This window comes from Oncorhynchus keta, unplaced genomic scaffold (assembly GCF_023373465.1).
Source record: "Oncorhynchus keta strain PuntledgeMale-10-30-2019 unplaced genomic scaffold, Oket_V2 Un_contig_2616_pilon_pilon, whole genome shotgun sequence".
Taxonomy (NCBI): domain Eukaryota; kingdom Metazoa; phylum Chordata; class Actinopteri; order Salmoniformes; family Salmonidae; genus Oncorhynchus; species Oncorhynchus keta.
Window position 1 is genome coordinate 238,821 of NW_026284824.1, and position 18,039 is coordinate 256,859.

Here is an 18,039-nt window from a genome sequence, read left to right on the forward strand (position 1 = left end):
ACTAGTGTCAGAATGATTCCTGTCAATCACAGACAAGATAAAGGGAGAAGACAGTTTACACTAGTGTCAGAATGATTCCTGTCAATCACAGACAAGACAAAGAGAGAAGACGTAGTTTACACTAGTGTCAGAATGATTCCTGTCAATCACAGACAAGACAAAGGGAGAAGACAGTTTACACTAGTGTCAGAATGATTCCTGTCAATCACAGACAAGATAAAAGAGAGAAGACGTAGTTTACACTAGTGTCAGAATGATTCCTGTCAATCACAGACAAGATAAAGGGAGACGACAAGTAGTTTACACTAGTGTCAGAATGATTCCTGTCAATCACAGACAAGACAAAGGGAGAAGACGTAGTTTACACTAGTGTCAGAATGATTCCTGTCAATCACAGACAAGACAAAGGGAGAAGACGTAGTTTACACTAGTGTCAGAATGATTCCTGTCAATCACAGACAAGACAAAGGGAGAAGACGTAGTTTACACTAGTGTCAGAATGATTCCTGTCAATCACAGACAAGATAAAGGGAGAAGATGTAGTTCACACCAGACAACTCATCATCAGTGGAGACCATCTTGTCCCAGTCCAACAGAGAGGATCATGTCTGTCCATCCACTGTTATACAACACAGACACAGAGACAGACAGCGCTTGACCGTTGACGTGGCTTCCAGACAGAAGATTTAACATTTAACATTCACAATAATAATAATGCCCCCCAATATTACACAGTGAGCCAACCAACCAACCAACCATCACTCTGAAAGGCTGTCTCCATTTGGGGATATTTAGAAAAACTAATAGAAAACACACTGTATATATAGTGTACCATCTCAGTACCTGTATAAAGTTTAGAACACCTACTCATTCCAGGGTTTTCTTTATTTTTACTATTTTCTACATTGTAGAATAATAGTGAAGAAATCTAAACTATGGAATCATGTCGTAACCCAAAAAAGAGAAAGAGTTCAAAATATATTTTCATTTTGAGATTCTTCAAATAGCCACCCTTTTGCCTTGATGGCAGCTTTGCATTCTCTCAACCAGCTTCATGAGGTAATCACCTGGAATGCACTTCTATTAACAGGTGTGCCTTGTCAAAAGTTATTTTTTGTGGAATTTCTTTCCTTCTTAATGCATTTGAGCCAATCAGTTGGGTGTTTGATCCAATCAGTTGTGTGTTTGAGCCAATCAGTTGTGTTGTGACAAGGTAGGGTTGGTATACAGAAGATAGCCCTATTTGGTAAAACACCAAGTCCATATTATGGCAAGAACAGCTCAAATAAGCAAAGAGAAACGACAGTCCATCATTAATTTAAGGCATGAAGGTCAGTCAATATGGAACATTTCAAAACTTTGAAAGTTTCTTCAAGTGCAGTCACAAAAACCATCAAGCGCTATGATGAATTTGGTTATCATGAGGACCGCCACAGGAAAGGAAGACCCAGAGTTACCTCAGCTGCAGAGGATAAGTTCATTAGAGTTACCAGCCTCACTAACAGACACATCTCAACATCAACTGTTTAGAGGAGACTGTGAATCAGGACTTCATGGTCGAATTGCTGAAACCACTACAAAAGGACACCAATAGGAGGAAGAGACTTGCTTGGGCCAAGAAACACGAGCAATGGACATTAGACCGGTGGAAATCTGTCCTTTGGTCTGATGAGTCCAAATTTGAGAATTTTGGTTCCAACGGCCGTGTCTTTGTGCGATGCAGAGTAGGTGAACGGATAATCTCCGCATGTGTGGTTCCCACCGTGAAGCATGGAGGAGGTGGTGTGATGGTGTGTGGTTCCCACCGTGAAGCATGGAGGAGGTGGTGTGATGTATTCTGCAGCGATACACCATCCCATCTGGTTTGGGCTTAGTGGGACCATCATTTGTTTTTCATCAGGACAATGACCCAACACACCTCCAGGCTGCGTAAGGACTATTTGACCAAGAAGGAGAGTGATGGAGTGCTGCATCAGATGACCTGGCCTCCACAATCACCCGACCTCAACCCAATTGAGATGGTTTGGGATGAGTTGGACCACAGAGTGAAGGAAAAGCAGCCAACAAGTGCTCAGCATATGTGGGAACTCCTTCCAAGACTGTTGGAAAAGCATTCCTCGTGAAGCTGGTTGAGAGAATGCCAAGAGTGCAAAGCTGTCATCAAGGCAAAGGGTGGCTACTTTGAAGAATCTCAAATATATTTTGATTTGCTTAACACTTTTTTAGGCTTTTTTTTGGTTTTGATGTCTTCACTATTATTCTACAATGTAGAAAATAGTAAACATTAAGAAAAACCCTTGAATGAGTAGGTGTGTCCAAACTTTTGACTGGTAGCAGAAACCTTCCTGAACAACGGACTTGCGTTTTATATATAAAGGTAGCTGGGCCTAAAGGAATATATGTAAAAAACACTGTTGTTCAGGTTGTGGTTCAGGGTCCTCCCAGCAGGCCTCAGCAGGAGGTGCTTTATATCAGGCAGTTGATAGAAATGTCAATACAATAACAAAAAAATGAAAAAGTAGGAGTCCCACCACAGAGGAGTCCCACCACAGAGGAGTCCCACCACAGAGGAGTCCCACCACAGAGGAGTCCCACCACAGAGGAGACCACCACAGAGGAGACCACCACAAGCTCTTTAGAAAAGAGGGATGAGGGATGGAGAGAGGTCCACTAGGATCAGCAGGCCGAGGACTGTGGGAGGGGCATGGCACGTTCCTTCTTCCTCACTCCGTTCATGTGTGCGTAGGGCGGTGAGTCATTGAAGGCTGGTCGCAGCAGGACCTGGGCGACCGCCTCGGGGCCGTTGGACTCCACCTGTCCTGAAGCCCCTGAGCTCTGGGCTGAGGAGGGGCCAGGGGCCACTCGGGAGCAGCAGGCCTGGCTGGTGGCCCCGAGGGCTGGGGAGCAGGGGGACGAGGGAGCCTGGGGCTGAACCTGCCCAGAGGACGGGGCTGAAGGGGGGGTGGAGCCCAGCGTTAATGGACCGTCAGGGGCCGTGGAGGCTGATGTCTGTTGGGAGGGGGGAGGAGGGGGCTGGTTGGGCAGGGCGGACCCGGAGCTGGTGGGGGGGCAGGGGATGGGGGGCCGTGAAGAGGCAGCTGGGCCTAAAGGAACATTCTTCATGTTCTCTACCTCCATGTCTAACTCCTCTGTGTCTGGAAGCTTGTTCTCTTCGCTGTAAAAGAAACTCATCTCTCTGAACGGTGGCTCCAGCTCCTCCTTGATGCTGTTAATGATCTCCAGAAACGACGGACGCATCTTAGGGTTGTACTGCCAACACAAACGCATTAACTCAAACCTGGTAGGAGAGAGAGAGAGAAGTTAGATATTATCTAATGGGTTATACTGCCAACACATTAACTCAAACCTGGTAGAGAGAGAGAGAGAAGTTAGATATTATCTAATGGGTTGTACTGCCAACACATTAACTCAAACCTGGTAGGAGAGAGAGAGAGAGAAGTTAGATATTATCTAATGGGTTATACTGCCAACACATTAACTCAAACCTGGTAGGAGAGAGAGAGAGAAGGTAGATATTATCTAATGGGTGCAGGCAGTAGTTCAGAGAGAGAGAGAAGGTAGATATTATCTAATGGGTGCAGGCAGTAGTTCAGAGAGAGAGAGAGAGAGAGAAGGTAGATATTATCTAATGGGTGCAGGCAGTAGTTCAGAGAGAGAGAGAGAGAGAAGGTAGATATTATCTAATGGGTGCAGGCAGTAGTTCAGAGAGAGAGAGAGAGAAGGTAGATATTATCTAATGGGTGCAGGCAGTAGTTCAGAGAGAGAGAGAGAAGGTAGATATTATCTAATGGGTGCAGGCAGTAGCTCAGAGAGAGAGAGAAGGTAGATATTATCTAATGGGTGCAGGCGGAGAGAGAGAGAGAGAGAGAGAGAGAGAGAGAGAGAGAGAGAGAGAGAGAGAGAGAGAGAGAGAGAGAGAGAGAGAGAGAGAGAGAGAGAGAGAGAGAGAGAGAGAGAAGGTAGATATTATCTAATGGGTGCAGGCAGTAGTTCAGAGAGAGAGAGAGAGGTAGATATTATCTAATGGGTGCAGGCAGTAGTTCAGAGAGAGAGAGAAGGTAGATATTATCTAATGGGTGCAGGCAGTAGTTCAGAGAGAGAGAGAAGGTAGATATTATCTAATGGGTGCAGGCAGTAGTTGAGAGAGAGAGAGAAGTTAGATATTATCTAATGGGTGCAGGCAGTAGTTGAGAGAGAGAGAAGGTAGATATTATCTAATGGGTGCAGGCAGTAGTTGAGAGAGAGAAAGAAGTTAGATATTATCTAATGGGTGCAGGCAGTAGTTCAGAGAGAGAGAGAGAAGGTAGATATTATCTAATGGGTGCAGGCAGTAGTTGAGAGAGAGAGAGAGAAGTTAGATATTATCTAATGGGTGCAGGCAGTAGTTGAGAGAGAGAGAGAAGGTAGATATTATCTAATGGGTGCAGGCAGTAGTTCAGAGAGAGAGAGAGAAGTTAGATATTATCTAATGGGTGCAGGCAGTAGTTGAGAGAGAGAGAGAGAAGTTAGATATTATCTAATGGGTGCAGGCAGTAGTTCAGAGAGAGAGAGAGAAGTTAGATATTATCTAATGGGTGCAGGCAGTAGTTGAGAGAGAGAGAAGGTAGATATTATCTAATGGGTGCAGGCAGTAGTTGAGAGAGAGAGAGAAGGTAGATATTATCTAATGGGTGCAGGCAGTAGTTCAGAGAGAGAGAGAGAAGGTAGATATTATCTAATGGGTGCAGGCAGTAGTTGAGAGAGAGAGAGAAGGTAGATATTATCTAATGGGTGCAGGCAGTAGTTCAGAGAGAGAGAGAAGGTAGATATTATCTAATGGGTGCAGGCAGTAGTTCAGAGAGAGAGAGAAGGTAGATATTATCTAATGGGTGCAGGCAGTAGTTCAGAGAGAGAAGGTGAATATTATCTAATGGGTGCAGGCAGTAGTTCAGAGAGAGAGAGAGAAGGTAGATATTATCTAATGGGTGCAGGCAGTAGTTCAGAGAGAGAGAGAAGGTAGATATTATCTAATGGGTGCAGGCAGTAGTTGAGAGAGAGAGAGAGAAGGTAGATATTATCTAATGGGTGCAGGCAGTAGTTCAGAGAGAGAGAGAAGGTAGATATTATCTAATGGGTGCAGGCAGTAGTTCAGAGAGAGAGAGAGAAGGTAGATATTATCTAATGGGTGCAGGCAGTAGTTGAGAGAGAGAGAGAAGGTAGATATTATCTAATGGGTGCAGGCAGTAGTTCAGAGAGAGAGAGAAGGTAGATATTATCTAATGGGTGCAGGCAGTAGTTCAGAGAGAGAGAGAGAAGGTAGATATTATCTAATGGGTGCAGGCAGTAGTTGAGAGAGAGAGAAGGTAGATATTATCTAATGGGTGCAGGCAGTAGTTCAGAGAGAGAAGGTAGATATTATCTAATGGGTGCAGGCAGTAGTTCAGAGAGAGAGAAGGTAGATATTATCTAATGGGTGCAGGCAGTAGTTCAGAGAGAGAGAGAAGGTAGATATTATCTAATGGGTGCAGGCAGTAGTTCAGAGAGAGAGAGAAGGTAGATATTATCTAATGGGTGCAGGCAGTAGTTCAGAGAGAGAGAGAAGGTAGATATTATCTAATGGGTGCAGGCAGTAGTTCAGAGAGAGAGAGAAGGTAGATATTATCTAATGGGTGCAGGCAGTAGTTCAGAGAGAGAGAGAGAAGGTAGATATTATCTAATGGGTGCAGGCAGTAGTTCAGAGAGAGAGAGAAGGTAGATATTATCTAATGGGTGCAGGCAGTAGTTCAGAGAGAGAGAGAGAGAGAGAGAGAGAGAGAGAGAGAGAGAGAGAGAGAGAGAGAGAGAAGGTAGATATTATCTAATGGGTGCAGGCAGTAGTTCAGAGAGAGAGAGAAGTTAGATATTATCTAATGGGTGCAGGCAGTTCTTTCAATTCAAGCACCAAAACAATTCACGTTCCATATATATACATGTCCACACCAGTGTGTGTGTGTGTGTGTGTGTGTGTGTGTGTACAGTAACACTTGTTTTCCAGATAGGGTTGTTTGTGAAGCATTTAAAGTGATGTTATATTTCCCCCTCTGGTCAGTAGATGGCAGTATACTAGACATTACAGCCTCCAGTCAATAGATGGCAGTATACTAGACATTACAGCCTCCAGTCAATAGATGGCAGTATACTAGACATTACAGCCTCCAGTCAATAGATGGCAGTATACTAGACATTACATCCTCCAGTCAATAGATGGCAGTATACTAGACATTACATCCTCCAGTCAATAGATGGCAGTATACTAGACATTACATCCTCCAGTCAATAGATGGCAGTATACTAGACATTACATCCTCCAGTCAATAGATGGCAGTATACTAGACATTACAGCCTCCAGTCAATAGATGGCAGTATACTAGACATTACAGCCTCCAGTCAATAGATGGCAGTATACTAGACATTACATCCTCCAGTCAATAGATGGCAGTATACTAGACATTACAGCCTCCAGTCAATAGATGGCAGTATACTAGACATTACAGCCTCCAGTCAATAGATGGCAGTATACTAGACATTACAGCCTCCAGTCAATAGATGGCAGTATACTAGACATTACAGCCTCCAGTCAATAGATGGCAGTATACTAGACATTACAGCCTCCAGTCAATAGATGGCAGTATACTAGACATTACAGCCTCCAGTCAATAGATGGCAGTATACTAGACATTACATCCTCCAGTCAATAGATGGCAGTATACTAGACATTACATCCTCCAGTCAATAGATGGCAGTATACTAGACATTACATCCTCCAGTCAATAGATGGCAGTATACTAGACATTACATCCTCCAGTCAATAGATGGCAGTATACTAGACATTACATCCTCCAGTCAATAGATGGCAGTATACTAGACATTACATCCTCCAGTCAATAGATGGCAGTATACTAGACATTACATCCTCCAGTCAGTAGATGGCAGTATACTAGACATTACATCCTCCAGTCAGTAGATGGCAGTATACTAGACATTACATCCTCCAGTCAATAGATGGCAGTATACTAGACATTACATCCTCCAGTCAATAGATGGCAGTATACTAGACATTACAGCCTCCAGTCAATAGATGGCAGTATACTAGACATTACATCCTCCAGTCAATAGATGGCAGTATACTAGACATTACATCCTCCAGTCAATAGATGGCAGTATACTAGACATTACAGCCTCCAGTCAATAGATGGCAGTATACTAGACATTACATCCTCCAGTCAATAGATGGCAGTATACTAGACATTACAGCCTCCAGTCAATAGATGGCAGTATACTAGACATTACATCCTCCAGTCAATAGATGGCAGTATACTAGACATTACATCCTCCAGTCAGTAGATGGCAGTATACTAGACATTACATCCTCCAGTCAATAGATGGCAGTATACTAGACATTACATCCTCCAGTCAATAGATGGCAGTATACTAGACATTACAGCCTCCAGTCAATAGATGGCAGTATACTAGACATTACAGCCTCCAGTCAATAGATGGCAGTATACTAGACATTACATCCTCCAGTCAATAGATGGCAGTATACTAGACATTACAGCCTCCAGTCAATAGATGGCAGTATACTAGACATTACAGCCTCCAGTCAATAGATGGCAGTATACTAGACATTACAGCCTCCAGTCAATAGATGGCAGTATACTAGACATTACAGCCTCCAGTCAATAGATGGCAGTATACTAGACATTACAGCCTCCAGTCAATAGATGGCAGTATACTAGACATTACAGCCTCCAGTCAATAGATGGCAGTATACTAGACATTACATCCTCCAGTCAATAGATGGCAGTATACTAGCCATTACAGCCTCCAGTCAATAGATGGCAGTATACTAGACATTACATCCTCCAGTCAATAGATGGCAGTATACTAGCCATTACAGCCTCCAGTCAATAGATGGCAGTATACTAGACATTACATCCTCCAGTCAATAGATGGCAGTATACTAGCCATTACAGCCTCCAGTCAATAGATGGCAGTATACTAGACATTACATCCTCCAGTCAATAGATGGCAGTATACTAGCCATTACAGCCTCCAGTCAATAGATGGCAGTATACTAGACATTACAGCCTCCAGTCAATAGATGGCAGTATACTAGACATTACAGCCTCCAGTCAATAGATGGCAGTATACTAGACATTACATCCTCCAGTCAATAGATGGCAGTATACTAGACATTACATCCTCCAGTCAATAGATGGCAGTATACTAGACATTACAGCCTCCAGTCAATAGATGGCAGTATACTAGACATTACAGCCTCCAGTCAATAGATGGCAGTATACTAGACATTACAGCCTCCAGTCAATAGATGGCAGTATACTAGACATTACAGCCTCCAGTCAATAGATGGCAGTATACTAGACATTACATCCTCCAGTCAATAGATGGCAGTATACTAGACATTACATCCTCCAGTCAATAGATGGCAGTATACTAGACATTACATCCTCCAGTCAATAGATGGCAGTATACTAGACATTACATCCTCCAGTCAATAGATGGCAGTATACTAGACATTACATCCTCCAGTCAATAGATGGCAGTATACTAGACATTACATCCTCCAGTCAGTAGATGGCAGTATACTAGACATTACATCCTCCAGTCAGTAGATGGCAGTATACTAGACATTACATCCTCCAGTCAATAGATGGCAGTATACTAGACATTACATCCTCCAGTCAATAGATGGCAGTATACTAGACATTACAGCCTCCAGTCAATAGATGGCAGTATACTAGACATTACATCCTCCAGTCAATAGATGGCAGTATACTAGACATTACATCCTCCAGTCAATAGATGGCAGTATACTAGACATTACAGCCTCCAGTCAATAGATGGCAGTATACTAGACATTACATCCTCCAGTCAATAGATGGCAGTATACTAGACATTACAGCCTCCAGTCAATAGATGGCAGTATACTAGACATTACATCCTCCAGTCAATAGATGGCAGTATACTAGACATTACATCCTCCAGTCAATAGATGGCAGTATACTAGACATTACATCCTCCAGTCAATAGATGGCAGTATACTAGACATTACAGCCTCCAGTCAATAGATGGCAGTATACTAGACATTACAGCCTCCAGTCAATAGATGGCAGTATACTAGACATTACAGCCTCCAGTCAATAGATGGCAGTATACTAGACATTACATCCTCCAGTCAATAGATGGCAGTATACTAGACATTACAGCCTCCAGTCAATAGATGGCAGTATACTAGACATTACAGCCTCCAGTCAATAGATGGCAGTATACTAGACATTACAGCCTCCAGTCAATAGATGGCAGTATACTAGACATTACAGCCTCCAGTCAATAGATGGCAGTATACTAGACATTACAGCCTCCAGTCAATAGATGGCAGTATACTAGACATTACAGCCTCCAGTCAATAGATGGCAGTATACTAGACATTACATCCTCCAGTCAATAGATGGCAGTATACTAGCCATTACAGCCTCCAGTCAATAGATGGCAGTATACTAGACATTACATCCTCCAGTCAATAGATGGCAGTATACTAGCCATTACAGCCTCCAGTCAATAGATGGCAGTATACTAGACATTACATCCTCCAGTCAATAGATGGCAGTATACTAGCCATTACAGCCTCCAGTCAATAGATGGCAGTATACTAGACATTACATCCTCCAGTCAATAGATGGCAGTATACTAGCCATTACAGCCTCCAGTCAATAGATGGCAGTATACTAGACATTACAGCCTCCAGTCAATAGATGGCAGTATACTAGACATTACAGCCTCCAGTCAATAGATGGCAGTATACTAGACATTACAGCCTCCAGTCAATAGATGGCAGTATACTAGACATTACATCCTCCAGTCAATAGATGGCAGTATACTAGACATTACAGCCTCCAGTCAATAGATGGCAGTATACTAGACATTACAGCCTCCAGTCAATAGATGGCAGTATACTAGACATTACATCCTCCAGTCAATAGATGGCAGTATACTAGACATTACAGCCTCCAGTCAATAGATGGCAGTATACTAGACATTACAGCCTCCAGTCAATAGATGGCAGTATACTAGACATTACAGCCTCCAGTCAATAGATGGCAGTATACTAGACATTACAGCCTCCAGTCAATAGATGGCAGTATACTAGACATTACAGCCTCCAGTCAATAGATGGCAGTATACTAGACATTACATCCTCCAGTCAATAGATGGCAGTATACTAGACATTACAGCCTCCAGTCAATAGATGGCAGTATACTAGACATTACAGCCTCCAGTCAATAGATGGCAGTATACTAGACATTACAGCCTCCAGTCAATAGATGGCAGTATACTAGACATTACAGCCTCCAGTCAATAGATGGCAGTATACTAGACATTACAGCCTCCAGTCAATAGATGGCAGTATACTAGACATTACAGCCTCCAGTCAATAGATGGCAGTATACTAGACATTACAGCCTCCAGTCAATAGATGGCAGTATACTAGACATTACAGCCTCCAGTCAATAGATGGCAGTATACTAGACATTACAGCCTCCAGTCAATAGATGGCAGTATACTAGACATTACAGCCTCCAGTCAATAGATGGCAGTATACTAGACATTACAGCCTCCAGTCAATAGATGGCAGTATACTAGACATTACAGCCTCCAGTCAATAGATGGCAGTATACTAGACATTACATCCTCCAGTCAATAGATGGCAGTATACTAGACATTACAGCCTCCAGTCAATAGATGGCAGTATACTAGACATTACAGCCTCCAGTCAATAGATGGCAGTATACTAGACATTACAGCCTCCAGTCAATAGAGCAGAGCCCCAAGCTGCTGAAACCTAACAGGCTACCGGACTGGCAGAGCCCCACGCTGCTGAACCCTAACAGGCTACCGGACTGGCAGAGCCCCAAGCTGCTGAACCCTAACAGGCTACCGGACTGGCAGAGCCCCAAGCTGCTGAGACCTAACAGGCTGAACAGACTACCGGACTGGCAGAGCCCCAAGCTGCTGAAACCTAACAGGCTGAACAGGCTACCAGACTGGCAGAGCCCCAAGCTGCTGAAACCTAACAGGCTACCGGACTGGCAGAGCCCCAAGCTGCTGAAACCTAACAGGCTGAACAGACTACCGGACTGGCAGAGCCCCAAGCTGCTGAAACCTAACAGGCTGAACAGGCTACAGGACTGGCAGAGCCCCAAGCTGCTGAAACCTAACAGGCTGAACAGGCTACCAGACTGGCAGAGCCCCAAGCTGCTGAAACCTAACAGGCTGAACAGGCTACCGGACTGGCAGAGCCCCAAGCTGCTGAAACCTAACAGGCTGAACAGGCTACCAGACTGGCAGAGCCCCAAGCTGCTGAAACCTAACAGGCTACCGGACTGGCAGAGCCCCAAGCTGCTGAAACCTAACAGGCTGAACAGGCTACCAGACTGGCAGAGCCCCAAGCTGCTGAAACCTAACAGGCTACCAGACTGGCAGAGCCCCAAGCTGCTGAAACCTAACAGGCTACCAGACTGGCAGAGCCCCAAGCTGCTGAAACCTAACAGGCTACCGGACTGGCAGAGCCCCAAGCTGCTGAAACCTAACAGACTACCGGACTGGCAGAGCCCCACGCTGCTGAAACCTAACAGGCTGAACAGGCTACCAGACTGGCAGAGCCCCAAGCTGCTGAAACCTAACAGGCTACCAGACTGGCAGAGCCCCAAGCTGCTGAAACCTAACAGGCTACCAGACTGGCAGAGCCCCAAGCTGCTGAAACCTAACAGGCTACCAGACTGGCAGAGCCCCAAGCTGCTGAAACCTAACAGGCTACCAGACTGGCAGAGCCCCAAGCTGCTGAGACCTAACAGGCTGAACAGGCTACCAGACTGGCAGAGCCCCAAGCTGCTGAAACCTAACAGGCTGAACAGGCTACCAGACTGGCAGAGCCCCAAGCTGCTGAGACCTAACAGGCTACCAGACTGGCAGAGCCCCAAGCTGCTGAGACCTAACAGGCTACCAGACTGGCAGAGCCCCAAGCTGCTGAGACCTAACAGGCTACCGGACTGGCAGAGCCCAAGCTGCTGAGACCTAACAGGCTACCGGACTGGCAGAGCCAAGCTGCTGAGACCTAACAGGAGGAGGTGGTCCAGGGAATATACTGTACACACGCACCAATCTAATTCCACAAAATTATGCAAAGTAACCTACATACCGATTAGCCTGACCGGTCAAATATATTTCCATCGTATGGTATTTCCATCAATAGACTAAAAGCATTATTTCACAAAAGGATGTTTCTTCCCCCGGACAATTGGCCAGCACCAATTTTATTTATCGGCATTTCCATTTTTGGGGCAAAAATCCAGATATACCGGGTAGGGTCATGGTATACCGGGCTAACGGACACCCAGGTGTGTGTGTGTAACTCACAGCATGTCTGGGCAGTTGTCTGGTTTGTCTAGCAGTCCTCCGTCCATAACGAAGCGCAGCACCTGCTCATTGGACATCCCCTGGTAGGGCTGCTCTGCTAGTGTGGCTATCTCCCATAACACCACCCCAAAAGACCTGCAGAGAGAGAGGAGACAGGATTATACACCCTACAACCTATACACCCTACAACCTACACACCCTGACACTATCCACCATGACCTATACACCCTATCCACCATGACACTATCCACCATGACCTACACACCATGACACTATCCACCATGACACTACCCACCATGACACTATCCACCATGACACTATCCACCATGACACTACACACCCTGACACTATACACCCTGACACTATCCACCATGACACTATCCACCATGACCTACACACCCTATCCACCATGACCTACACACCATGACACTATACACCATAACCCTACACACAACGACCATACACACCCTACACACCCTGACCTACACACCATGACCCTACATGACACACCATAACACTATACACCTTGACCCTACACACCCTACACACCCTGACCCTACACACCATGACCTACACACCCTACACACCATGACACTATACACCATAACCCTACACACCCTATACACCTACACACCCTGACACTATACACCATAACCCTACACACCATATACACCTGACCCTACACACCATACACCTACACACCATGACCCTACACACCATGACCCTACACATGACCCTATACACCATGACCCTATACACCATGACCCTACACACCATAACCCTATACACCTTGACCCTACACACCATGACCCTACACACCCTACACACCATGACCCTACACACCTTACACACCATAACCCTATACACCTTGACCCTACACACCCTACACACCCTGACACTACACACCATGACCTACACACCCTACACACCATGACCCTACACACCATGACCCTACACACCCTGACACTATACACCCTGACCCTATACACCATAACCCTATACACCATGACCCTATACACCATGACCCTATACACCATGACCCTATACACCATAACCCTATACACCTTGACCCTATACACCTTGACCCTATACACCCTACACACCACGACCCTACACACAACGACCTTATACACCCTAACCCTATACACCCTATACACTCTGACCCTACAGACCCTGACACTATACACCATGACACTATACACCATGACCCTACACACCATGACCCTATACACCCTCACCCTACACACCATGACACTATACACCATGACCCTACACACCCTATACACCATGACCCTACACACCATGACCTACACACCCTATACACCATGACCCTACACACCATGACCCTACACACCACGACCTACACACCCTGACTCTACACACCCTATACACCCTGACCCTATACACCCTGACCCTATCCACCATGACCTACACACCCTGACCCTATACACCCTGACCTACACACCCTATACACCATGACCCTATCCACCATGACCTACACACCCTGACACTATACACCCTATACACCCTGACCCTACACACCATAACCCTATACACCATGACCCTACACACCATGACCCTACACACCCTGACCCTACACACCCTGACCCTATCCACCATGACCTACACACCCTGACCCTATACACCATGACCCTACACACCATAACCCTATACACCATGACCCTACACACAACGACCATACACACCATGACCCTACAGACCCTGACACTATACACCATGACACTATACACCCTGACCCTATACACCATGACCCTATACACCCTATACACCCTGACCCTATACACCATGACACTATACACCCTGACCCTATACACCATGACCCTATACACCATGACCCTATACACCCTCACCCTACACACCATGACACTATACACCATGACCCTATACACCATGACCCTATACACCCTGACCCTATACACCCTGACCCTACACACCATGACACTATACACCATGACACTATACACCATGACACTATACACCATGACACTATACACCATGACACTATACACCATGACACTATACACCCTATACACCATGACACTATACACCATGACACTATACACCATGACACTATACACCATGACACTATACACCATGACACTACACACCATGACACTATACACCATGACCCTACACACAACGACCATACACACCATGACCCTACACACCCTGACACTATACACCATGACACTATACACCATGACCCTATACACCATGACCCTATACACCCTGACCCTACACACCATGACACTATCCACCATGACCCTATACACCATGACACTATACACCATGACACTATACACCATGACACTATACACCATGACACTATACACCACGACCCTACACATCCTAACCCTATACACCCTACACACCATGACCCTATATACCCTGACCCTATACACCATGACCCTACACCACCATGACCCTATACACCCTACACACCATGACCCTATACACCATGACCCTACACACCATGACCCTATACACCATGACCCTATACACCCTACACACCATACACCATGACCCTACACACCATGACCCTATACACCATGACCCTACACACCCTGACCCTATACACCCTATACACACTGACACTATACACCATGACCCTATACACCCTACACACCATGACCCTATACACCCTACACACCATGACCCTATACACCCTACACACCATGACCCTACACACCCTACACACCATGACACTATACACCCTACACACCATGACCCTATACACCATGACCCTATACACCATACAGGTCCTGACCCTCACACCAAGACCCTATGTGTGCGTGTGTGTGTGTGTGTTGCTGGAGGAGAGGAGTAATGTAGAGGAGTTACTGGAGGAGAGGAGTAATCTAGAGGAGTTACTGGAGGAGAGGAGTTACTGGAGGAGAGGAGTAATATAGAGGAGTTACTGGAGGAGAGGAGTAATATAGAGGAGTTACTGGAGGAGAGGAGTAATATAGAGGAGTTACTGGAGGAGAGGAGTTACTGGAGGAGAGGAGTAATATAGAGAAGTTACTGGAGGAGAGGAGTAATGTAGAGGAGTTACTGGAGGAGAGGAGTTACTGGAGGAGAGGAGTAATGTAGAGGAGTTGCTGGAGGAGAGGAGTAATATAGAGGAGTTACTGGAGGAGAGGAGTAAGGTAGAGGAGTTACTGGAGGAGAGGAGTAATATAGAGGAGTTACTGGAGGAAAGGAGTAATGTAGAGGAGTTACTGGAGAAAGGAGTAATGGAGTGGAAGGTAGAGAGAGTTACTGGAGGAGAGGAGTAATATAGAGGAGTGACTAGAGGAGAGGAGTTACTGGAGGAGAGGAGTAATATAGAGGAGTTGCTGGAGGAGAGGAGTAATATAGAGGAGTTACTGGAGGAGAGGAGTAATGTAGAGGAGTTACTGGAGGAGAGGAGTAATATAGAGGAGTTACTGGAGGAGAGGAGTAATATAGAGGAGTTACTAGAGGAGAGGAGTAATGTAGAGGAGTTACTAGAGGAGAGGAGTTACTGGAGGAGAGGAGTAATATAGAGGAGTTACTGGAGGAAAGGAGTAATGTAGAGGAGTTACTGGAGGAGAGGAGTAAGGTAGAGGAGTTACTGGAGGAGAGGAGTAAGGTAGAGGAGTTACTGGAGGAGAGGAGTAATATAGAGGAGTTACTGGAGGAAAGGAGTAATGTAGAGGAGTTACTGGAGGAAAGGAGTAATGTAGAGGAGTTACTGGAGGAGAGGAGTAAGGTAGAGGAGTTACTGGAGGAGAGGAGTAATATAGAGGAGTTACTGGAGGAGAGGAGTAATATAGAGGAGTTACTGGAGGAGAGGAGTAATATAGAGGAGTTACTAGAGGAGAGGAGTAATATAGAGGAGTTACTAGAGGAGAGGAGTTACTGGAGGAGAGGAGTAATATAGAGGAGTTACTGGAGGAGAGGAGTAATATAGAGGAGTTACTGGAGGAGAGGAGTAATATAGAGGAGTTACTAGAGGAGAGGAGTAATATAGAGGAGTTACTAGAGGAGAGGAGTTACTGGAGGAGAGGAGTAATATAGAGGAGTTACTGGAGGAAAGGAGTAATGTAGAGGAGTTACTGGAGGAGAGGAGTAAGGTAGAGGAGTTACTGGAGGAGAGGAGTAATATAGAGGAGTGACTAGAGGAGAGGAGTTACTGGAGGAGAGGAGTAATATAGAGGGAGTTACTGGAGGAGAGGAGTAATATAGAGGAGTTACTGGAGGAAAGGAGTAATGTAGAGGAGTTACTGGAGGAGAGGAGTAAGGTAGAGAAGAGATATTTACTGTAGTGTGCTGCAGTAGTGTACTGTTTATATAAACGGTAGTGAGACCTCCTGCCCAGCTCTGCTTTAAACAGACAGACAGAAGCTGGAATGGAGGAGTAATGTAGAGGAGTTAGAGATATTTACTGTAGTGTGCTGCAGTAGTGTACTGTTTATATAAACGGTAGTGAGACCTCCTGGCCAGCTCTGCTTTAAACAGACAGACAGAAGCTGGAATGGAGGAGTAATGTAGAGGAGTTAGAGATATTTACTGTAGTGTGCTGCAGTAGTGTACTGTTTATATAAACGGTAGTGAGACCTCCTGCCCAGCTCTGCTTTAAACAGACAGAGGAATGGGACTTGTGTCCCTCTCAAAACATCAGGCTAAATGGCTTCCCAAGAGGGGACAAATGGAGAGAGGGGTTCAGGCTCGTCTACAAGGTTGGCTCCATTCCTCTTAAATGTCCTCCCCTCCTGGAAGTGAAATCAATGGCTCCATCCTCATTGAAATGAGAAGGTGAATATGGTGCAGTTACCAGACATCAGAGGTGGTGGTGAACACTCCATCTTTAAGGGACTCGGGGACATCCATCGGACCGGCAGCAACCCCTTTCCTCCTTTACGGTAGTAGTCTGTCTCATAGATGTCTCTGGTCATACCGAAATCTACTCACACGCAGGGAAGACGGGGAATGACTTAACATGCATGTGGAAAAACACTGTTCACATCAATATACAAGGCTAAATTACAAGTCTAATTGATTTGTAATTCTTTAGTAGGAAGTCTGTCTGTTCTTACCACCTATCTTGACGGTGTAGTCGTCTGCCACCATACAGTTCCTGGCGGCCAGGTCTCTGTGGACAAACTTGTTAGCGTTGAGATAAGACATCCCGTCAGCTATCTCCCCAGCCATCTGAATAATCTTCTTCAGAGGAGGGAGGTTGAGACTGTAGGACTGGGATGGCTGTAGGGGAGGAGAGAGGAGAGGAGAGAGAGGAGAGGAGAGAGAGGAGGTTAGAGTCCATCTGAATAATCTCCTTTAGAGGAGGGAGGTTGAGACTGTAGGACTGGAACGGCTGTAGGGGAGGAGAGAGGAGAGGAGAGAGAGGAGGTTAGAGTCCATCTGAATAATCTCCTTTAGAGGAGGGAGGCTGAGACTGTAGGACTGGAACGGCTCTAGGGGAGGAGAGAGGAGAGGAGAGAGAGGAGGTTAGAGTCCATCTGAATAATCTCCTTTAGAGGAGGGAGGCTGAGACTGTAGGACTGGAACGGCAGTAGG

The 18,039-nt window shown here is 45.6% G+C and overlaps 1 pseudogene; it reads right to left on the reverse strand.

Annotated features, from left to right (window-relative positions):
- Positions 1-885: 885 nt before the first annotated feature.
- On the reverse strand, positions 886-17,724 carry LOC118383568 (insulin-like growth factor 1 receptor; annotated as a pseudogene).
- Positions 17,725-18,039: the final 315 nt, after the last annotated feature.